At 38.6% G+C, this 25,502-nt stretch overlaps 1 long non-coding RNA gene and 1 pseudogene across 1 annotated transcript in view; one reads left to right on the top strand and one right to left on the bottom strand.

Annotated features, from left to right (window-relative positions):
• The window catches only part of LOC141425553 (uncharacterized), a 252,486-nt gene that overhangs the window by 59,766 nt on the left and 167,218 nt on the right, over positions 1-25,502 (top strand). The window lies entirely within an intron of this gene.
• LOC109691153 (RNA-binding protein 39 pseudogene) lies at positions 22,775-23,837 on the bottom strand (annotated as a pseudogene).

Below are 25,502 nucleotides of genomic sequence, written 5' to 3'. Positions count from 1 at the left end.
ATTCCACCTTTGATTTTTTTTTTTTTTTGGCATTGGGTATTTAACCTGGGGCCTTGTACATGCTAGGTAAGTGCTTGACCACCGAGCTACATCTTCAGCCTTTGGTTTTATATTCTGCCTGAAGCATTGTAACAGCAAACTTTGCATAGGGTAGATATTCAGCCAATACTGAATTGGTTGAATGAATTGATGACTATGTTACCAAATTCTTCCGAAACTTTCTGAAGGTGTGGTCTTCCTGGTGACTGGCCATATGGGAATCTCTTGGGTAAATGGCCTGCCTGCTTAGAAAATGTGAGGTTCCTTTGGAAGTTATGATGGGGTTGGTTTCTTGGGTATGATCTTCATAAAACTAAAAATTATAGGTTGTTTGGCAGCTTTTTAAAAGGTATTTGTCCCCCAAGAAGTTTTGTTCTGTGCTATGATAGATTTATTTAAAAAATACATGCTTAAGTTGAGTTTTTCTAAGTAGGCTCTTATAAAAACAGGCAATTACTTGCTCAAGGCAGTTAATTACATGCACAGATGGGACCTTGTGTTACCAATTCCTCATTTGCAGTTGTGATTACCATTTGCAATAATTCATGAAATCTAGGGGAATTCTTAGGTACAAGGAAAGGTTTTAGGCTTTTAGAAAACATATCACTGCTGAAAGAGGAGACCAGAGGGAGACAACAGCTAAATATAAAACCTTATTCCAAACACTCTATTTAGGGAATATTTTCTAAAGCTTGTGGTTGCTGAAGGTAAGAGGTTACACATCTTGCTAAAGTTGTTTCTATTGACTGTCAGTTTTTTAAAAAGAAAGAGGATAGAAAGCAGCATTTCAACATTTCTTATTTTAGTTTGTTTTTCTTGTAGCTTTCTGTTAGTGGTAGTTTCTTTTAACTGTTTCTACTTTGATGGTAAGCCTGGTTAGAAGAGCTTTTTATTCTGAAAGAAATGCATTCAACTTAAAATTCTTTGAAATAAATTGAAATCATAGATCTCGGGGAAGAGTGGGCAAAAATCTCCAATCTGCCAAGGCTGTGGTGAAATGTCAAGGAGACCTGCTTTTAGAAGTGACTATCATGACAACCCAGTGCTATGATAAATGAATAGAGAACATAAACAGAAAAATGAAAGGAATTCCTCTCCTCATTAGAATGTGATCTTTGGTTTTAAGAAGTATGTTTTTCAAAATAATTCTGGAATAAGTGTGAAAAACCTGAAATAAATGCTGTATAAGGACAAATACTCTATGCCAAGATGTTTTCATGTGATACCAGTCAGTTTTTGGTACTAAAAAGGGAATGGGTTTGTCAAACTTCATATCCTATGAATGCTACAAATAACTTTTACTCTAAATTTGCTCAGGGCACTTTTATGGTTTGTTATGTTATGCTGGCAGTTGAATCTAGTGTCCAAAACATTTTGGAGAAAGAGAATAAGGAGTAATCCATCCCATGGAAGCAATTCAGTTGGTGGGGCAATGAATTGAAAGTCCACAGAACTCAAATGTCCCTTTGACTTAAAAACACTTCTTAGGGATGCAGGGGTGAAGGAGCTAGGACAGTCAGACTGATACACCCTGAGAGTCTGGCTATAATCTTTGGTCTGTGGGAATCCACAGTGAAGATTAGTTCTATTCATTTGTATATTCCTCTGGAACTGGAGAGATCCAAACATAGAACATTGTACCAGTCAGGATAAGTTACATAATGATGCAAAAACCAAACTATCCCTAGGTTTCAGCAGCCAAAAACAACAACAAAGGTTTACTTCCCTTGTGCTATACACGCATTGTGTGTCCACACCTGGAATGTGGACTTTGTGCATTGGAGTCACTCTTGAAGGTAGGTAGATGGGACATTATCCATCATTAGCACTTCTGATCACTGACAGAGGGCCAAAAAAATCTCTTAAAAGCTTGCATTGTCAACTGAATGCTCCATGTTGAAAATGACTTATTTACCTCCTACTTACAGTTATTGGATTGGCCATATTGAGACATGGTTCCACACAACTTTAAAGGGGCCAAAAAGGCAATCCTGTTTTGTTCCTGGACGTAACAAGAAGCAGAAATAATTTGGTAAACGGCATGAACAGGTATCAGAAGTGGATTTAGTTTTAAATGAACCCAGCAGGTTATGTTTTCATTGGTTCCAGGATCCACAGAACCATCACCTGGTATAGGCAGACTGGTGCCCAGGAGCTGCGTATTATTTGGGTGACTTTTCCTTTGTGTAGGAGGATTGTACCTAAGGTTCTGAGTATTATATGGTATACATTTTAAAAACTAAATTCACACAACAGACAATAAATTTTAAGTAACTTCAGAGATGCCTGTTAGAAATTTCTGTGACATTTGAAAAGAAATCTAATGTGTGTCATTTTTGATTGCATATAAGATCATCAGGAGTGAAGTGTGGTGATATATGCCTGCATCCCAGCATGTGGGAGGTTGAGGCAGGAAGATCTTAAGTTTGAGGCTAGCCTGATCTACATAATGAGACCTGTCTCAAATACAAAAACAAACTCAAACAAACAAACAAACAAAAAAACCTATCAGAATTCTAAAGCTCCTCATTAAAGCATTGAAAATTATCTGAATTCTGTAATGCTTAGGTCATTTCTCCTTGGCAGGAGGTATCTTTTCATATTCTGTCCTACTTTTCAGGCATTTGGGAATTTTGTTTTGAAAAATGTTGACAGATAAAGAATTGCACTGAATCTGAATTGCTCAATTTGTCAGCCCTACATGCTACAAAGGTGAAAAATTAAGGTGAAAGTAGATAGGAGGAAAGGGTAGGAGGGATAAATGGCTTCTTGATTTTTCAAAACTGTGGTCCTAGCCTTGATGTCAATGTTGCTTCAATAATGTGGATGGATAATGGTGAGAAAAGAGGTCTGAGCTGATTCTGATGTTCATCTCCACTTTCTGCTCATGGAGGACCTAGTGATAATACCTACCAGCATGCTTAAGGTTATAGTCTCTATTTTAGACCAATAGGTCCATTTCTTATATTCTTTTATTTTTTGGCAGTACTAGGGATTGAACTCAGGGCCTCAAGTTTGCTAGGCAGGCATGCCCTCCCACTTGAGTCAGACCCCCAGCCCTCGTTTTTTATATTCTTGTGGTCAGATCTAAGAGATCCTTGTCTGACTATGATCTTTACTGCTAGGCTTAGTCTCTGTTCAAACATTTCTTTAAGTGCATTTTCAATACTAGGTTTTCATCAGTTAATATCTGTGTTAGCCTTTGCTCCTTTCCAAAGTGAATTGCAAATTTTGACTGTGGAAATGCTACACTATACATCTCTGTTTTCCCAGTGAAAACTCTGTATTTTACCGTCTACCCCAGCAGTTGCTTGCTCTTTGAAATTTGCTTTCTATGTTCTGAGGGATCAGTGTGTTTTCCTATGCTCACGATAATGACTGGTAGGTATTTAGATCTCCTTTCCTAAGACGAATTACTTCTCACTTGGAATGGATGTTGAAATCTGGTTATTATGTAGAGCCTTGATACTTTCCTTTTTGTTACTACATTGAACCATTAAATCCCCTGGTGACAGTGGTTTCAGATGAAACTGTTTAATAATAAGTGTATTATTAGTTGTTTAATAACCAATTACTTAATAGCTGTTACAGTTTTTGCTACAAAAGCATTTTCAAATATGTTATCCATTTTCATTTCTACCTCTTCTATTTAATAGTTACAGCACATTGAAATAACTGTCAGGTTTTCTCCAAACCTGTAAAGTCACTCAGTCTCTCAACTGTAAATCAAAACTTGCAAACCTGGCTTGTTCTAAAAAGTAATCCCCATGGTACTGTACACAAATGGATGCTTCATAAATGCATGTTTTTGATAATGGAGATGATAATATTTTAAAAAGCCATCATGAATATACCTGTTTCCCATTTTTTACAGTGATTTATTTTAATAAACAATGCGCTGCTGGAAATTGAGTCTGTCTGTAGTCAAGGGAGAAGTCACAGAATCGTAGAAGGTGAGAATAACCTTCAACCTTATAAAGATGTTTTCTTCAGCCTTATAAAGCTACAAAACCCTTTCTCTATAGAAAAATCTATTGTGTAATCTAAGCTGAAAACCTAAGAGTTGACTTGTCCTGGCTGAAGTATGGTGGGAGGAATGTAATCCTTAAATCCTACGATGACTTTGTATCCATATGCCTAACTTTCATGGTGCATAATTTGAAAACCACTGATGCTCAGTCCACTTTTTGTAGCTAGAAAATGTGGAGGAGGTAGGCAACTTTCTTATGTCCAAGTCCGAGCCAATAGCATACCTAGGTCTTCTCATTTGTGACTTTCGCTCTTTCCCATTGTACCATGTGATGTCTTAGCAGTCAGAGAGTGTTTTGTGCAGATAAGAAGTGAATGGACACTGTTATTATCACTACTCAAAATTATTGTTATTCAAAGAAAACCATGAAAAACATCTTTTGAGATCATTAAATAAAGATTTTGTGCTGAGAAGTTATCTGACTCATGAATGAGGAGAAAGTAGGCTTCTTAAAATTCTGTAAAAGCAAAGAGAGGAGAACTTCATGTGCAATCAGCGGTGTACCTTTCCTGCTCTCCTGGAGCCTTGGTTATGTCTGTCTTCTGATTGTGTGTCACCCAGAGTGAAATTGAACAGGAATTTGTCCGAACACATCCATGGACTTTCTTTCTCAGAAAAGGCTTGTCTTAGTTCTTGGGAGGAAAAGAAAAGAAGACAAAAGAAAACTACAAAGTCTAAACAACCACCCCTTCTGTTGCCATATCCAAAACATGAAACTTGAGGCTGTCACTGCATTTTAACAACTCCCAGAGTAAAGAAAATTATGTACATTTTATTTACACACAAATCAATAGTTGTCTGCTGTGATTGAACTATGCACTGGAGAACTGTACTGTAATTATATTCCTGCCAGGCGTCAAGGACAAATCTCCTGGGTTTTGAGTAGGTGTGAGACAAGAAAAAAATTGCCAGCCCAGCCATAGAAGATTAAAAATAATACCCTCAAAGCTTTTCTTTCTAAATGGTGAGATTAATTACATAGTCTCATCTGACAAATAACAGTTCTCAAACTCTCAATAAAATCATTGCATAAAAAATATGTGTCTGGGGGAGTCAATGCTGTTAAACAGTTTTATTCACATCTCTGGCTTCTTGGCTGTTTTACCCATTCTCAGTGAGAGTGGATTTTTTTCTGCCTAAAATTGACAAAGTATGGGCAGTAATTTTGATTTTTCATCTTTTTCTTTCATTATGATAATTTAAAGAGCAATAAAGTTGGTAATTCTGAAATTGCAAATCATAGCCCTGCCCTGAAGTGTTAAATTTCACACTGTGGTTTACCAGGGAGGTTTTTGAAGCTGCCAGTTTGTAATTGGTTTGGGAGTTTTCCTGTACTCTGTCACAGGATACAAAAACTGTTCTGCTTTTATCCAGTACCCAGTGGAGTGCCTACAACGTGTCAGGCACGGTGATGGGTTCCAGGAATGCATAGATGGGTTAGATACAGTTCAGCTTTGGAAAGGCTTATGGTCTACTAAATGATTTACTACAATAATTAACTCTTCACCTCTGTTGAATGTGCTCCTTACACACAAATAGGCCACTCCCTCCCTTCTGTGGCAGCCATACAATTCTCTTTTCCTCCCTTCTGTTTCTGGGAATTTCCCTGCCATTCTTGCCGTTTTCAGTCCCTGCCATTCTTGCCGTTTTCAGCCCCTACCATTGCAGATTCCAAGAAGATTGGGGACCCTGCAAAGGGATGGTGAACCTCGCCTGATGGGCAGGATAGATTCCCTACTCATTCTGCAAGCAATGTGAGAAGTGGAACGTGCTCAGGTGGATGAGCACCATGTGTGTGATGGCCTAGCTTTCTGAGATGCTCATGAACACCAAGAAGGCTGTTTTCTGAGGCAATAGGTTAACACGAGATTCAGGCAGACAGAAGCTGGGTTATGTTGGTTCTCTTTCTCAGAATCGGGTTTAGTTTTCACTAGCTTGTAAGATAGAGCTTGAGTCTTCGCAGAATGTGACCCCAAGAGTGTGGTGGTAGTGTTTTTTTTTTTTTTTTTTTTAAATGTGAGTTAGAGCCCAATTCACAGAGGGATTTCACAGAAATTTGAAGTCTGATCTTTGAAAAAAATCAGAAGATCCAGGTATCTGCCATGGCATCAGTCATCCAGTAGCAGTTGCCCAGTATAGTACATACACTCTGCATTGTGCTGCCGGGCCCTGTTGATTTGCTTTACCTGTGCAATGCTTGACCACTTTTCAGATGCATCCTTTGTGGGCTGTGGACTGGGTCTATTTCAGTAGAAAATCAACGGGGAAATTAAGTTTCTTCTAGAATCAACCTCCTATGAGAAGTTATACCAGCTCAGGGCATGTATGGTTTTGATTGAGCACTTGTAGATGTTCTGTTTGAGCTACCCCAGAGCACCCAGAACCATGGACAGGTCTCACGCATAAACCAAAGCACTACCCATCTTCCCATCCAGTTCTCCTCTGCTCAGTGGTCTGAAATATCAGCTAGAAAAGGAAGAGTGTGCCCAGCAAGATTTTTTTTAAAAATCATTTTAACCATGCTCCTAGTCCAAGATGGGAGTTTAAAGGCAAAAGGCATTGTTTTTGGTGTAATGGTGAGGTAGCTGAAAGTTCTTTTCATGTATATATATGTTTTGACAATATTTATTTAGTCCCTATTTTGTGCAAGACCCTGAAGATAAAGCAGTCAATAAAGAAGGATAAAAATATCTGTGTGCCTATACTTTACATTCTAGAGAGGGAGACAGATGGTAAACAATATTTTGTTAGATTACTTAAGTATGCAAACAGAATATAGGTAGTGTTGAAGGGGGAAGGAGAAAAAGGAAAGGTGAGAAAAGGACACTTTAGGAGTAGGGAGTTATAATTTTAGATAAAGTTGCCAGCGAAGGTCAGACTTGAAAGTGACATTTGAATAAAACTGAAAGGATGCAAGGGAACTTGCCATACAGGATAAGAAAATGCAGACAGCATTCAGAGTACAAAATTCCAAAGAAGGCTGGTGGTTGGAGGACTAGAAAGCTCAGGGAGGCCTTTGTACTTATTGTCTGGGTTTTGGCTTTTGCATTGGGTAGTTGGGCAGCCATGGTGGTGGCAGGAGGTGGTGGGTGATTAAGCAGAGGAGGGCGTCTTGTGCATTATGTTGCCCAATGATATCACTTTGGCTGTTGTGCTGAGAATGGACTGAATGTGCAGGAGTGGGAGAAAGAAAACCAGCTATGCTACTGAAATGATCCAGGTAAGAGATGACAGGGAGTAGGGGTAGATAGGGGTGTGTTTTGGTATATATGTTGAGAGTATATGTTGAGCTTATAGGTAAACTGAATATAAGTATGAGCATTAAAGAAGACAGGTCAAGGATAACCCCAAGATTTTGACCCAAACAATTAAAAGAATGATCACCTTTAGCTGAGTTGGGGAAGATTAGACCTTAGGGGGAGCAGATTGGGAAGAAGTGAGAATCTGTTTTTTTTAATTTGTTAAATTTGAGATGCTTTTAGACATCAAGTGGATGTTGAGAAGGCAGCAAATCATAGCTACTTCAATTAAGATACAACTTCAAGTCTTTGCCTTACAAATGTGCTATAGAAATTCTAAATAATAATTAAGTGTAATTTTATTCTCATGCAATTAAGGAAAGATATGATAAAAGAAAAGAAAAAAAGATCTTTTCAACATTCAGAAAACTTGAAAGGAAGCCAATGTTAATAACCTTCAATTTAACATTAGGTTCTTCTATTATTAATGCAAATTTTAAAAATCATCATAAAAACTAAATAGTCATTAGAAATCACCTTGGGCTGAGAGCTGGGAGAATAATTTTTTACTTCAATAGACTTTAAATAAATGTTTAATGCTGATAATAGAGACACATAGAAAGTCAGTGGGAAATGTGCATGACTCATGAGGCAGGCATGGCGGGTTTTTAATCAAATTGAAACCTTTTATAATGAAAGTTCTTTGAATTTTCCTGTGAGTCTTGAAGTTGGAGTGTTTCCTAGAAATAATCTCATTAAACTCTGGTGAGACTAGCCAGGACACATAATATTATTTCTAATGTATAGAATCTGTCTGGGGAGGAAGAAAATATTCACAATAGAATCACTATGTTCTTGGAGACTCGATGACTAAGCAAGGGTTACAGCCTGCATTTTTTCCATTTCATATGGTGATTTTCTGACTTAACCAAATTGTTTTCTCTTCTATAATAAACAAAAAATTCCTTGTTTTTCTCCCTTTAAAGTCACCTACCATTTTTGCTCTAAAGGGTCACATGCAAAAAGATTTTCATATTACAGGAAAGATTTGAGCTCTAGCTAGGTATATTTTAGTTTTCAGTCTCTAGGTTTCCAGCTATGGATAGACTCATCTATTCTTCCCTTAAGGTGGGTGTGTAGGACTGTCCTTTTCTCTGAAGATTCAAATAACTAAAGTGAACTCATCCCTCTTGTCAAATTATAACAAGAACGTGATATAATATCTAGTGGGGTCAGAGATGGGATTTGTCATAACCAACTTTCAGAATTCCTTTTAGAGACTATGTCCAATTGAAAGAGTTTCATTTAACAAGAATTTGTTTAGCACTTGCTAGACAAGTAACTCCAATCAGTGAGACAATGGGCTTTGACAGCGGTAAGCCCAGTGTGTTTTAAGAATATATAAGCGTTCTTTAGTTCTATGGTGGATAATGTGTAAATAACCCCTGTACCACAGCCTCTGTTTCTATAATGACAGAAATAAGAAACTGCCCTTGCTATCCTCAGAACAATCCAAGGTCTCGACTCTTACTGGCTAAGCTTTTGTCGTGTGCTCATGTTTTGGACCAATAATTGTCAGTATAGCCAGGAGTACTGATTTGTTGGATCTAGGTCATGTAGTTGGAAAGCAGCAAGCTGTGACTGAAGACACTGCAGGATCATTCAGAATGGGAAGTAGGAGAAGAGCTATTTCCAGAGGAAATTGGGGTGAGACTATTATTAAGGCAAGGGAAGCTGAGAAGCCTATTGCAATAGATGTTTGCTAGCAAGTGACCATACACTTGCTACACCTGAGGAGGAGTCAGGTGGCAGGAATGGTTTTCTGGAGGTGTTTAAGACTCAGGTTTTGAACATATGACTAGTTTTAACTACATGTTAGTAGTGTGAAAAGTATGACTAACTACTGAAGAAAGATTTAGGTGTTTTCTAGTTGTTTATGTGTATACACTGAAGTCAGAGAGAGATCAGTGCTGGTGATATAGATGCTTACTCTAATCCTATGAGGTAATCAGGAAATAGGTGGAGGTGAAATGCATAAGGGTAGATGAGATCATTCAGAAAGAGTATATAGAGAAAAGAAGCTGGAGGATGAACACTTGAGCCAGTGAGAGAAGAACCCCAAACAGAGAATGAGAATGGCTAGCCAGAAATAGAGGAAGAGAAACCAGAGTGTTGTCAGTGAAGTCAAAACTTGTAAGAGTATAAGCATGATTTTCTCTAATAGCATTGAGCAGCTTGGCTCTAAATGTGGAAAAGGGACTGATTCGCAATTTGGAATTTTCTGGGTAAAACTGGGTGACTATAGGTGAAGGAGTTGGGAGTAGTACTGAAACACTGAGTGATGCACCTGGGGACCTGGCAGTAAAAGGACAGGAAGCAAGCATAGGAGGGGATTACTTAGGAGAAGTTGGTCAAGGATAGGAAGGCTCAGTGAGTCAAGGAAGGGTGTGGTGGGTGTTAAGGACTCAGGGAGCAGAAGGGAAAGGAAATTGTGGTCAGAATGGGGTGATGAATTTTAGGTCCAGGAGAGCAAAGTCCAAAGGTGTAGTCATGGGTGTATTAGTCAGGGTTCTCCAGAGAAACAGAATCAATGGATACTTGTTATTCATGTACATGTTTATTTCAAGGAATTGTCTCGTGCATTCGTGGAGGTGAGAAAGTCCTTAGATCTACAGCGTGAGTCAGCAAGCTGGAGACCCAGGAGAGCCAATGGGGTGGATCTAAGTTTGGAGCTGTTAGGCTCCAGACCCAGGAGAAGCCTGTGATTCAGTTGGAATCCCAGAAGCAGAGAAAATGAGTGAGCACCGTTGATGGTTATTTGGGAATAAAAATCTAGTGTACAAATAGAACTTTTAGCTCCATGCAGTTCCTAAGGGAAGACACTGTCTCATGTCATAGCTAGGAGTTGAAATACAAGCAACCTCAAGCAAAACAAGGACTTTAAAGAAGGTAGAATAATAAAACCTACCCTGCTCAAGACCTTTTCCAGAGAAGTGCAGTATTTGGAGAGTCAGAAGCAATAGCCTTCTTAATACCTTATTAGTGCCTGTAAACAGATCACTTTCTTACCAATCTTCATGGCAATAAGAATCACCAAACAAAGACAGATCTTCACTGTGGTTCACTCATTACCCTGAAGCCTCCAGCTTATTTGAATCTCCATTTTTTCTGTACAACTCCTCTGCTCAGGAAACAAAAGGCCTAATTGTAGACTTTTTTTTTCTGGGTAGCACTGGACAGATGAACTGTGTTCTAAGCTCATTCTGCACTAAGTTCAGTTCACACCTAGACGGAGCTGATAGTGTCTGTTATCTGTTCCTTCAAGCTCACATATGGGATGACACAAGATAACGTACCTGCAATCTTTTCTTAGGTCCTCAAGTGCTCTAAGGTCTAGCTTAGCCTGACTTTCCCTGTGGGAATGCATACTGGAGACAGATGAAAAACTTCTATCAATACTTCTGGATATTATTCTTAATCACAGACCCCTTCCAGCAAGCACTTTTGGGTCACAACTCAGATCCAGTCCCAGTCTGCACAGAAACATCCCATCACAACTTTAATGAACAGATGTGCTTTTGTAATTGATAGCTAAAGGAAGGAGTTAAAGTAAGAACTTGGAGCCAGAGGTCAAGGCCAGGAAAACTAGTGCAAGAATTTGGACTTTATCTTTTCATCTTTCTGGATCAAATCTCAACCTCATCTTTTGTGTAATGTATAATATTGGAAAAGTTATTTCACTTCTATTATATCTAATAGATATAATGCTGGAATCTACTGACTGTTATTGTGGAGATTAAATGGGATATATTCAGCCTTGATCAGTATTCTCCAGAGAAGTAGAACCAAGAGGATGTACAAATATAGATATAAGAAGAGATTTATTATGGGAATTAGACCACATGATTATGGAGGCTGAGAAATTCTATGATATGCTATCTGCAAGCTGAGTAACCAGAGAAGCTGATAGTATAATGGAGTTTGTGTTCAAAAACCTGAGAACCAGAGGAGTGGATGGTGTAACTCAATCTCCTGAGAACCTGGAGTTTTGATGTCCACAGGCAGGAGAAGATGGATGTCCCAGCTCCAGAAGAGATCAAAGTCACCTTCCTCCACCTTTGTGTTCCATCTGGGTCATCAATGCATTGAATGATGTGTACCCACATTGGTGGGGCTGGATCTCTTTACTCAGTTTCCTGATTCAGATACTTATCTCTTGTAGAAACACCCCCAGAGATACACTCAGAAGCAATGGTTTGCCAGCTATCTGGTCCAGTCAAATTGACATCTTAAAATTAGCCACCATATATTCCATAATTTAGTGCAGTGCCTGGCAAACAGCACATGCTCAATAGATGTTAGCTCTAATTTTTATTTGGTTACTCTGTATCTCACATTCTTTCAGGTTGTCTTTATAGGTACATAGGTAGATCTATATTAATTGACTCACCAACAATAGAGGATTTACCTGTGAGTCATGTTTTGTTTCCTATCGGTGACTATTTTATATCTGAAAGTAAAAACGGGAAAAACTTGCTTTTCATAGTCTGCCTGAATACTCTAACTTATTCAATTGAGTATATTTAAGGGGAGCACATTTGGGGAAGAAACATTTGGGCTATAAATCTTAATTCCTGACTCCATTTCTCAGCTTTCAGCTGTTCAGGAAATCAGTGATTACATTTGTGACCCTGGTGACCCTTTTGGTCTTGACTCATCTCAAATGATGTCATAAGAAAACCATGGATCCGGCAAATGGACATATAATTTGTTTCTTGGATTTAATAGTGTATGAGTTGGGATTCTCTGAATAGTAATCCCCCAGAAGGATAATTCCTGATTGCAAATTATTTAGTCTATATGCACTTTGGGAATGTGGAAATGTTTAGATATTCAGCTGTTTCACAAGTCAGACTACTCATGTCCAGAGAATGTCTGCTGAATCCTCTGATTTGGATCAGATTACGCACAAGCTTAGGCAACTCTTTTAGAGAAGGTATTGAACAACAAAACAGTGAATCACAAGGCCTGGTCAACTGTGCCTTAGGTTATTTGGCTATTCATCAAACGTTTGCTGCACAACTACTGTGTGCCAGCCATTGGGCTTAGTATTGAGGTTGCACAGAAATGATTGAGATACTATTTCTGTTCTCTGGGGGCTTAATGGGCACCCATAAAGGGGGTACCTTTACAGATGATATTTTGTGATAAAAACAGGAAACAAACATTTATCCATCCATCCATCTATTCAACAAACATTCATAAAGCATTTATATGAGCCAGGCATCAAATTAGGTATAGGTGATTTAGCAGTGAATAATATAGACTCTTTTTGTCTCTTAGACCTGCTATGAGTAATGGTAGAGATAAACAGTTAAATCCAACTTTGTAGTACCTGTGGTAAATGCAAGATAAATGAACCATTTTTATAGTACATTGTGATAAATGAAGGGTAAGGGAAGCACTTACAATGAATTGTGAAACATGCAACATAGTATTGAAGGATAAATTCTCAATTCAGCAATTACCCCATCCTTCTCTTCTGCCTGAGACTGGAGAGATGGAAAGTGCTAAAGCACTTTGAGCAGAACACAGTTCTATTCATAATAAGTCATATAACAGGATTTTACCTTTAGAAGATTCTTTGGTTAAATAGATTTTTACTAAAGCAAGTAACTACAGGTAAAGACAGCAATAGACATATAGTCAATGACTTAAATGGAAGAAAACCTGTATGTTAATATTGGATTTTGCTTGACTATGGACAGTTAAAAAAAACCTTGAGGATTCTTTACATGTATATCCTGGTGTGGTGGCACTTGCCTACAATCCCAGCACTTGTGAGGCCGTGGCAGGAGGATCTCATGAGTTTGAGGACATTCTGGACTACATAGAGAGACTCTGTTTCAAAAAATAGAACCAAGCAACCAAATAAGCAAACAAAAAATAATGACCATATAAACACTTGACAGCACAAAACAGTCAAAAAACTCTATGCAAATAAAAATGATAAAAGAAGATACAGATTTGGACTCCGAGGAGGGCAGAGTTTCTCTTCTAAGTGGTCTTGCAGAAAGGCTTCTCAAATGTCTTAGAGAGGTGGGCATTTAAACTTGTGATTTTTATATTTTACTGTCTAAAGTCATACTTATTACTGTAAGTTATATATATTTAACTCATCAAAATGGGTTATATTTCCTTAAATATTTTTTTATTTTCCTCATCAGGTCCTGAGTTAAAAAAAAACACAAAACAAACTTTTTCTTCTACTATTGGGGAACTGTCTGAATAAATGGAACCAGTCAACACTTCTGTCTTAGTTCCCTAAGCACGTAGCTGGGTGTAAAGCTCTCTCTCATTTTGGTAAGAGGCCCTGAACGCTGAGATTATCTACAAAGTCAAAAGTTCCAAGGTCTGTCTGTGCATCAGATGCACCCAAAGAGCTTTTACAAATAGACAGAACTAGTCCCATCCTGGAAATATTTGGGAATATATTTTCTAAAGATTTCTCAGGTGAGTCTGATATACCTATTCTGCATAGATTGATGTCTCTCAGAACCTCTGTACTAGGCTGATTTCTCATTTGTTCTTACTTTTAGGTGGGCTACTAATATGTTAACACATAAAAATAAACTTTTGTCAACTTAAACTTATTTCCATCCTTTGTTACCTCTTTTCTTCTTTCATCTCTTCTGCATTTTTCACAGAATCCTAAAGTTGTAGAGACATTGTAACTACCTTGTCTAAACTCTATTTTTAGATATGAAGATTAATAAGCCATTTAGAGAAATCATGTACTTATTTAGTCCTATATATTTCCTGGAAAAGTCTTGATGTCAGGTAGCAATCCACAAGTAGGACTGCCTGACAATGAGCAGCGTGATTGCAGAGGATTTAGGGCAGTGTTGACAACCTGCTGAGATAAGCACTGTGCACCTGGCTTTTTCAGACCCTGACTTCTCGCCTCTGGTATGCTCTTTCATTGTGTTATGCCCCATCCTGTGACTCTTGCCTCAGCTTCTGTGACCTGGCAACCCTGTGATGAACAATCCTCGTGGCTTGGCACTTGGATGATAGTTTTCCTTGTAGGACAGGGTACTAAACTGGACCATATTCTGTCAGCTTAGATTTAGCCTGTCAGCTTTCTTGTTCTTTTCTTGGCTTCCTCATACCTCAGTTCCCTCCCTAGCAAATGACCTTTTGGAATCACAATACCTAACAAACTCTTTTCTAGTGTTTGATCAGCTTGATAGCAAAATAATTTCTTCTCATTGTCTGGTTGAGATCTCTTTTGTTAGAAACCATTATCTGAGAACCAATACCCTTATAGGCTCAATTTTCCATGTTAAAAATTTCTCTCTAAACTTTCATTCTCTTTTATTAGATGAGTGAATATAAAGCACTTTGAACAGTGCCCCACAGAGAGTAAACATTTGTAGGTAGCATTATTATTATTTTCCCATCCTTTTAATTGCACTGTGAGCAGAGGTAGACTTATTTCTCTAGTAAGCAAGTGATTCTCTCATGAGGACCAGGGGAATAAGGGTTAGGGTAAGATTACAGTGATGAGCTGCTTCCTCTTTCCTTCCTCATTCCTCCCTCACATCTTCCCAACTCCAGCCTCACTCACTTCAGCCAAATTGCTGACTTATTTGCTGTCAATGACAATGGTCAACATGTTCCTTTTCTCCTTTATTTGTCACAGCTGAGTACTTCTTCCTCTTGTTAAATTTTATGTGTTTTGGCAGTAATCTATTTTCCCTTTTTATTTTCTATAAAAATTTCTTATTGTGCCATAACTTGTTTATGATAGAAAGTTATGATTATGCAAACTCTTACATGCATTTACATTGCCTGAAAGTAATGTTTGCAAAACAGCAGATGTTTCTAGTTTCATTCTCCCCAGGTCTTTTTTCAGTCAGGGTTGGAGTTTCTCTCCCTGAGACTCATCACAGAAATAAAGTGTGATGAATGAATTTGCTTTGAAGTAATTTTTGCAGTGTGATGTTGGCAAAAGACCTCTTACCATTAGACCTAAAGTTAGAGGAACAACTCTTTGGCAAGAGTCAAAGTTGAGACTAGAGGGTGATTGGTTAATTGATAAAATCTGCTAAAATTGGGCATCACAAAAAGAGCACACATGTACTTTAAATCTGTTAGTTTGAGCTTAGAATGCATGAATATTCTTCTACTAGATTTCAACTTTTCCTTGCCATGAGTTCATTGTTTAGAGTTCCATGTTCTCATTCTTATATAAACCATCCTCATCATGCACCACTTACAACATCCAGTTTCAATTTCTTTAAAGTGGAGCAAGATCTTAAAAACACTTATGGAGTGAACTTAGTGTAGTCTCTGTCCAGACTAGAGTTTTAATATGCTTTTGTTCCAATCTTTTACAGTTACCTTACCCATACCTATGTGGAAAGCAAATTTTAAAACAACTCACTTTTGAGTATTTTGACACATTTGACTAAATTTTTGCAACCTCTTTTTTATATTTATATTTCATCATCTGACATAACATTTATATATAAATGTTATAATTTATATATATATAAATTTAAATTTATATATATTTATATATTATATATATATTTATATATATTTAAATTTAAATATATATATATAATTTATATATATTTATTTATATAATTCTGATCACCAATAATAAATACAATGGCCTAAACAGGTCTAGGAGTGAAGATGATATTCTTTACTATGTGCCTTTCAGCTGGTGTACAGAAAAGCAGAGGATATAGGGAAAGGATTGGTTGTTCGCCACCAGTCTGTGGGTTTTAAAGAGAAACAAGGAGCGTGAAGCATAACCACGTGTTCCAGTTCCTGCCTCTTGTGCTGGCTGCATTATGAAGAGTACTGGTTTTCACTCCCTGTGAGGGATCCCGAGAGAGCAATTATATCATCATCTAGCGTTGGTTAACCCAGTTGTTGTGGAGGTAAAAGTTGATGAAGGGAATAACTATTGAATTTGTTTAGTTTTGTTGTAGCCGATTTGGCAAAGGCTGTAAGTACTTTCCAACTGCCTATGTTGGGTGGTTTAGAAGCTAGAATTCTAGCTGAAGGTTGGGAATGGGGTCAAAGCCAGTGAGCAGCCCAGAAGGCTGCCAAGGGGCTGAGGTTGGGACTTCCCTGGTAAGTAGTGCTTTTGCAGTGGGGCCTTCCATAATGCGCTGGGCAGAATCCCTCCCTCAGTCCCACAGGTACTGGATGCAGATATTAACGATCTTGACTAGAGCACTAAGGCTTACTTTCACTAATATGGGAATCACGTGCACCATCTTCCTGGTGTGTGTGTGTGTAGTACTGGTGAAGGTAATTGGCTGAAAGTGATGGTAAAATAAAAACCTCTCTCTTTACTCACTGGCCTGGGCCTCCTTTACAGCTTTGTCCATTTTTTCCATTTCCACAGTCTCCTTCCTGTGTCCTTCCTCCCTTAGTTCTTCTTTGTCTTGGCTCTCTGCCAACACTGCCTCTTCCTCATCTGAATCAGAATTCCTGAGAGGATTCTGATGTGTCCTATCACATGGAGAACCAACCCTGCTTCTTCCAGCCGTGAGGATTCAGGAGGTTCACAACCACCCCTCCCACCTCTTCATCTTCCTGCCTCTCTCTCAGGAAGATGTTGCTTCTTATACCTGGAGGTCAAGTCCAAATCCCCCAGTCCCCAGATTAGCTTAAGCTTGTAGCTGGCTTTCGATCCTAGCATCTGGAAGGTCTGACTCTCAGCAATATAATTTGTGTGATGTGTAATTGATTGCTGAGCTTAGGGTGGGGGTAGGAGTGTCAATGTAGAAATGTTCATTCATGAATTTGAAGACTTTTACTGCATGAATGCTTTTTAATACTTTGACTCAGTTTCAGCTTAAACAGCTGTTGAGTATTCTCAGTGCAATGCTAGTTACATTGGTGAGTACTGTAACTTTTAATCTTCACAACGCTGAGCACTGAGCTAATATTATACATGCCTACTTGCATGCACACACACACACACACACACAGAGTTTTGAAAAACATATAAATGTATTAAGGCTAAGAGAATATAAAGAAACTTAAAAGATACATGAAGGTATTAAGGCTTAGAGAGTTTTAAAGAAACTTGCTCTGCTGGTGGAGTGGCTCAAGTGATAGAGTGCCTAGCAAGCCCAAAGCCCTGAGTTCAAATTACCAAAAAAAGAAAGAAGTTTGCTCATGGTCACATAGGCAGCAAGTTGGACCCAGGATCTCAACCTGATTCCTTTGACTTGACGTCCTTGGCTTCCTAGCAGACTTTGGTGTTCCTCTTCTGTAAAGGGGTGTGCAGAAAGGGCTTCTATTTACAGACAATAAGAAAGGGATCAGTGCTGTGGTTTTCAGACTTTTAAAAATGTGACACCACCTGTTATTTAAATGAAATCTTGCAAAGAAGCCAAAATGTACAATGGCTAAGTTCAAAGCTGGTTACAGCAGGTGGAGGGTGGGTGTTTGCAGTTATGTCCATTACTTCTTATCTCTCATTCCTGAAGCCCCTCAGGCTTGCCGAGGAACATGGTTCAGTGACGTGGATTAGTGTAATTACACATATCCATTTAATTCATATGTCTCACAAGGGGTGTGCAGAGAGAGAGTCCTGTCCTTCCCCAGACATCAGCATTCAGTTTCTCTCCCCAAGCAATGAGATTATGATTCTGTGTTCCTCTCTTGGCGATTTCTTCTGGGTATGTAAGCATTTACATGTATTCTTTAAAAAACTGTTTTTGGTGAACATATTGATATAATTTGCATTTATGATCTTATCCAATTCCTCAAATGTCCTTTGCTATCTCAAAGACCAAAACCAACATTTTGTTGAAGTGCTTTGCAAGGCAGTAACTGTGCTGTGAGGTGACCAACCAGCCCTGGTTCCCTGGGACTGAGGGGTTTCCAGGGACAGTGGACTTTTACTGCTAAAATGACCCCAGACAACCTGGGACACTTGGTCACAAAGCTGTGAGATCACAAGAATGCCCTCAATGGTCACGAGCCAGGGTCCCACATGACGTTTGATGGTTGATTCCTGGTCTAGGTGATCAGGTAGATCACAGGCCATTTAGAGTGTAGTTAACCCTACTCCTTTAGTTCTGGACCTGAACTTGATCTGAAAATCAATGCCAAAGGTGAACATTTCCAAGAGAATAAAAAGCAGTACCTTTTTTGTTTTTAAAACATAGTTAGAATATGGGCACTATCTTTCTCTTTTTTCTATTAAAATATTTTTAAGGCAAATTGATAGGTAAAGGAATTCCTAAGTTTACCTAACAGATATGCAGATTTTAAAAAATTTCAATGGATTTAATTTATCCTTTTTTACTTTCTCATATTAGGTATGCATGAGAGTTGTCTAAGAAACCCCTAATACAAAAAAATTCCCTTGCAAAATGCGGTAGGCTGTTATTATCTGGCAGTGTGCTTAAAATGGAAAAAACACAGGCTCTGGAGTGCTTACAGGCCGTAAAATATTAGAAAGAACCTTTAAACTCCCCGATTCCAAGCTTATTCACTGACTTAATGGAGATAATTATACCTGCCTGACGTGATCAGCAAGAAATGTCAACAACCTTGGCAAATTTTGTTTGTATGATAAATGTTGCATTTCGTTTCTCTCTGAAATGGTCAAGGTTCTGTTTAATCAAATCTTCTCATTAGTAGAAAGTTAGAATTTCTAAAGAATAAGATATGTTTCCCAGTTAAAAATGCAGCAAACAGGTGTGTAAGCATGAGGCAACTTTCTGGGTGATGGAAATATTCTCTATTTTGATCTGGATGGTGGAAACATGAGTGTTTAAAGACATAAATAGTCATCAAACTGTGTACTTAAGAGTTATGTATTTTACCACATGTAACTGATTCTTGACCTAAGAAAAGCACTCCAAACATAAAGGTCTTTAAAAAATTCATTTATATGATTTTTTTTTTTATGGAACTGGGTTTTGAACTCAAGGTTTTGCATTTGCAAGGCATGTGCTCCACCACTTGAACCGAAATGTAGTCTAGCGAAATATTTGCCTGGGCTGAACTTGAACCTTGATCCTCCCAATCTCAGCCTCCCAAGTAGCTTAGATTACAGGCATGAACCACTGGTGTAGCTATATGATTCTTTTAAGGATGGAGAGACTCATAATCATAGAAATCTTTTACTACTTCACTCTTTGTAGGGCAGAAATAACATTAGAGTGACTTTGTAATTAAAAAGTGCTGGCAAATCTAGTATCACAACTCATGCTGGATTTATATATGTATATGTGTATATACATACATGTCTATATATATATATATATATATATATATAGACATGTATATAGTTACACACACACATACACACACACATGCACACGAGAGACTTTGCTGTTTTCTGTGAACAATGGTGAGAAATGACTCCCACTCCAAGTCTAAATCAGTTGCATTTTATAGTCTCTGTGGAATGTATAATAAAACAGAGCTTTTCTTCCTCTCACTTCGTGGCTTTCCAGAGAGACTCAGTTAACCAAATGTGCATCAGCTTTGTGTTATCATAACAAAACACATGAGATAACTATCTTTAAAGAGAAAAGGATTATTTTGGCTTATAGTTTGGGATGTTCCAGTATAAGATAGAGTAGCCCTATTGATTTGGGACCCTGGTGAGAACAGTACCTTATGGCAGGAGCATATGGCAGGAAGAAAGGACAGGGCAGAGTCATACAGTCCCCTCAGGGGGCATAACCCCCAGTTTCCTAAGGATATCCCACTAAGCCTCACTTCCTCAAGTTTCTACCATCTTCCAATTGTGCCAAAGGGGACCAAGCGTTTAGCTTTAGCACATGGACCTTTGAGGGATAGCCAACATCCAAACTTCAGAACCAAACTTTTGCAATAGTGTAGTTATTATCTAATATTTGAATTTGAGGAAAGAAGTCAAAGTGTATATAACATAGAACACTGGCCTATAAGTGATTTTAGAAAACAGAGTTGGAAAAAGACTTTGGTAATTAGGCTTACAGAGAACTCACTCATGGATCACAGATGACATCACTTACTACAAAGAAATTGGCTTTAAAGAAAAAGAAAACTACTAGCATTTTGAAACTAATTTTTACATTGCACCATTTATTATGATCTCTCTGTCTCTCTCTGTTTTTCTGACATCCTGTTTTTGAGGAAACAATGTTATCATCTGTTTCCCAGAAATGGCTTGGATAACTTCTTCTTGGAAACCTTTCCCACACGTTTGTATTTTGGTGTGTCCCATTATTTTGCACTTATTTTGCACTCAGGCAGACTGACCACAGAGACACTTGGAGGCTCTTGAGATCTGAGATGCACTAGCCTCCTACTTTCACATGCCTGGGATACATGTGGGATCATTTTAAAAGGGTGTTTGGGGATCATGATATGGAGGGGAACCTTAGTTGTGCCATAGCACCACCAGCACCGATTGCTCCTTTCATGGGAGGGGGTGAGAGTCTAGGGAGCTTTCCAGGAATCTCTCATGAGATACAGTATCCAGTTCCCTGGTTGATGGTGACAGGTGATAGCAGCATGGTAGCTGGGCAGCAAGCCCAGAGAGCAACCGTTCTATTATAGAAATAGGAGGACAGAAGCTCTGGAGCGGTGAGGGTATCTCCAAGAGAATATGAAACAGAGATATATTTCAGTCTATTGAGAAGTAGAGTTTGCAGAAGAATTAGTGACTACTAAGAAACTAAGCAAGGGGGAAAAGATTACTAATTCTAATAAAAATAAGCAGTTATAGAGAACTACATGATGCAGCCGTGAATAAGTATTCTATAATCACAATAATATAATAAGGAATACTGACTATATTAGTCAGTTTTGAGTTACTATAATGAAATCCCTGAGATAACTAACTTTATAAAGAGAAAGGGTTCATTTTGGAGGTTCAAGGTCCAAGATTAGATGGCCTCATCAGTTTGGCCTCTGGTGATAGCAGCAGATAGGTGTACATCATAGAGAAATGTGTAAGAGAATATATCACAAACAGGAAGTCAGTGAGAGAGACTGGTGCCCCTCAGTTGCTTCTCAGGGCATTCTTCTAAAGACCTAAGGAGCTCCCACCAGCCCCACCTCCCAAAGGTTCCACCTCCTCCCAGTAGCTCTACCCTGAGAACCAAGCTTTCAATGACAATGGATCTTTGAGGGCATAACTAAACCATTCACATCTAAATCATGGCTTAATCTGAAAGGTTATATTGAGAGTATAAACGGACAAGCAGGAGTTATGTGCTTGAGTGTGTGTGTATTGAATTATAAGAAAGCTAAATTTTCATTTCACTATTATGCAATTATTAGGTAAGTTGAAGTCAAGAATAGGGTAAGGATACTGTTGTGAAATATGGAGATAAGAAAGAGCTATGAGAATTGAAAGTAAATTGCCCTCAGGACATAGGAAATAAGAATGCAATTTTGATAACTGAAATTAAGGTAAAAATTGACCAAAATTTCTCTTAAGACATTTCAGCTAATTCAGTTATTAAACTTAAAGTCTTTCCTGAAAAAGTTCAAGTAAGTGGAACAGTAGTGAGGTTCAGTAGGTAAGAATTTTTGTTGAAAGAGGAAATCAAAGCCTAGAGTTTCTTATATCATTACTTAATTAAAACTGTTATAGTACCAAGGCATCTCAAAAGGGATTTTGATAAGAATAGGATGGGCTGGAAAGAGACTTGCAACATGTTTATTTTCTTCCAGAGGCTGTTGAAAAATTGAACCTGAAAAAAGAACCTCACCAGATCCCAAGAACTTGAGAATATAGTCAGGTTGCCAAATAGTGGCAAAACACACTACGTGGGTTCGATCCCACAGTTGCTTCCACTCAACAGTAGCCACACTTCTCCTCCCCCCACAATCCTCCCTGATGTAGAGTTCTCACTATTCCAATTCATTTCCTACATCCCAGATTGTTGTCTCCATCATCCCCGACTTTGCCTTGGGGCAATGCAAAATCACTTTCTCTCTTCTAAGATCTCTATCACAGGGCTAGAGACCTGGGAACTCCATTTGCAGGATTCTTTGCCACAGTTTTCCCAGTTAGCATCTGTCAGTGGGAAGCAATGCAAGAGATTTGGAGGCAGAAGAGGAACAGAAGGGATACAGATTATTCCTCAGTGGTGGGGGTCTGATATAAAGGCTTTGGAGGACCTGAGGGTTTGTCATAACCTCTAGAGATCTGCTGTGGGGTTGTAGGAGCTGCTGTCCCTCGTGGTAGTAACGTGGTTCATACAATTTCCTGGTTCTCTGTAAGCAGTGGCAAACGTAAGAGTTAGTAATGGTTTCTCTTAAACTTTAGTTTCACAAAGACCTGGATTTGAATCCTGACTCGTTTTTTTTCTGTTAACATTTCTATTTCTTTAAGGTAACAGTAATCATATACAGATGAAAGTAGATCCTGACCCAAACAAAAGATAACTCAAGATGAATTCCCAAGAAACAAAAGCTATGTACATAAGGAACTATGTATCTTTCTTGAAACCAGTAGAGTTGCTGCTATAGAATCAAGAAAAAGGTTGTGGCAAGTCGGAAGAGTTAAATAGTCTGTTGTTACCATTTTACCAGCTAACTGCCTTCCAGGAAGTGCACTGACAGTAGCAATGGCTGCAGCAATGGGTGGGTACTTCACATGCACATTTGTGCACATAAATGTGAATCATTCCTCCGTGTTTATTACATTCTTCAGTTACATCATTCTTAATCATATCTCTTAATCTTTCAACTTCTTCAGTTTGAGGGTTGAACATGTTAGTCTTAAAAACACTGTGTTGCAGGAGGTTGAACAGAGGCAGCTGCAAATAAAGCTGAAACTTCAGTCTGTTGGGACAGTCTTGTTTGCAAATCTTCAATAGCACTAAATACCAAAGGGCCACTCACTTGTAAAGCTTACTGTACTGCTGGTGGACTCTGCAAACCTGTACCCACTGCAAGTCTCTCCGTTAAAATGGATACAACCAATTGCTACCAAGTCAATTCCAGTCCTTTCAAGTTCATCACTGTCTAAAAATGAACTAGCCCTACAAGCATCAGTATGTCCAGTAACATGACACTAGTTCAAATCCATTACATTCTTCCAAAGCTTTTTGGCACATTCTGAGTCAGGAAATATAATAGATCAATATCCTTTACATTGGCCTGCAGCACTATCCATCATGAACTGGATATTTTCAATCTTTCCAAAAGGTTCAAAGATCCCCAAAGTCTATCTTCATTTATGTTGAAATGTAATGATCCCACATAAAGTACCTGCCTTTTGAAAATTGTTTGCCATTGCTGCAGCTTTTTTTTTTTTTTTTTCTGGTTGCGATGCCTGATCGGCACCTCTAAAACTTGGTGGCCAATTAATCCCATTGCTAGAGGCACCGAGGTAACACTGGCCGATTCCACATAAGCAATTCCTTGGAACATCTTAAATTTCTAACAGAAATCATCCTCATATCTCAAACCTTTCCTACTGCAGAGAAAAACTCTTCCAAATCCCTTGGTTGAATTTGGAGATCTATTATCATTAGGTTTCGTCAAAGGGCTCTTGTCTTTTCTGAATGGGCTTTTGCTTTGGGAGTGTTATCTGCTTAATTTGATGCTATGAAGCTACCTGATCTTTCCTCAGATGGCATTCTTAAATTTTGGTCTGGAGTAGGCAGTTTGATAGCATCCCTGGAGTCTGGGCCTTGACTCCATGAGTGGCTCCATCTCTTTTCTTTTGCTTCCATTCACAGCTTTTGCTTTTTCCCCTTTTGCATCTTTACTTTGCTTCTGTTTTTGCTTCTCTTTTGTTATTTTGAGGACTTCAACTCTTGATTTTTTTTTTCCTTCTTTTTGCTACATTGTTTCTGGTCATTTTCTCTCTGTATCGTCTGCCATTTTCTCTAAAGGCCTTTGTGGGCTTTTGGGCCTGTGTGGGCTTTTGGCCACTTGAGTTTGTATTCTGGGAAAATCTGCTGCTGTCCTTAACTCTTCTTCTTAACTACGTAGCCAAGAGCTAGGTTTTCAACTGTATGATGGATAACACCACTTATCTCATAAGTTATGAGGAATAACTATGATAATAAATGTGAAAATGTCCAGTAGAAGAACTATCCCCATAACAGACACTCAAGAAATGGTAGCTTTTGCTAGTGTTACTTTTATCCTTTGTTTGCCACCTGGCACTGTTGTTGCTTATGCAATAACTGGTGTGAAACTGCTAGGAAAGAAACCTATGTGCAGGGTGCTGGTCTGAACAGATAGGATAACTCTCCCATACCTCTTTCCTTAGGCCAAGTGCTCTAAAACTGCGCTATATCTCATCCCAAGAGTAACCTTTTGCTTTAGGCAGTGAGCTGATAATTTGGTTGGTGAACCTGTTTCTACTTCTTTGAGAGGACCCATCATTCCTTTCCGTTATCCTGACGTCTCCATACTTGAGGCTGATTCATTCTTACACCCTTGAGGCTTAGATGGAACCCTTTCTAGGCAAAGTTATAGAATTTCTGGCTTGGAGTGTTTCTTTTCATCCTCTATTATATATGTGAAACACCAGATGTTCCAGCGGATGAGCCCTATAAGTGATTTTTCCCCTCATTGATTTAAAAAATTGTACCCTTTCTCTATACGGCACATGATGAAGCACTTTAAAATATATAATTAATTAAAGTGTTTACTGAAATTGACAAATAAGGAAAATAGATGCAAATGAAGTAGAGAATCTATAGAAATAGTCTGGGAACTGCTGTCTCCACATAGACTGTCTGGGAGTGACCCTGCAGGCAAAGGATCGGGGTCCTGGTAGATTAGCCAGTCCACAGGTGCAGGTCCCCTCACTTAGTATGCCATGTCTACTTCCTTCTTGCTTGAACTACAGAGTCCTAGCAGAATCTTCTGCCTTCTCTGTCATCCAGAAAGATGGGAAAACAGGGATGGAGAGCAAAAAAAGTCCTGAATTTGTAGAGTGAACAATTCTTGTCATTGCTTGTGCCATTCCATTTCCTCAGCCCTTACTAGTTTTTTTCTCTCCATTCTGCATTTCCAAGAGGCTCACTTAGGACCAAGAGGAGAGCGGGGTGCTGTAGAAGAAAGAGTACCGATCAGGACTCTTTCTTCTCCTTCATCATAGGCCCTAAAACTAGGATGATGGCACATCTGATATTAAACAAGATCTTTCTTTCCTGGCAACCATGACTAAAAATGCCACA

Source organism: Castor canadensis, chromosome 8 (genome assembly GCF_047511655.1).
Source record: "Castor canadensis chromosome 8, mCasCan1.hap1v2, whole genome shotgun sequence".
NCBI classification, from domain to species: Eukaryota; Metazoa; Chordata; class Mammalia; order Rodentia; family Castoridae; genus Castor; species Castor canadensis.
This window is presented reverse-complemented; position numbering and strand designations above follow the sequence as displayed.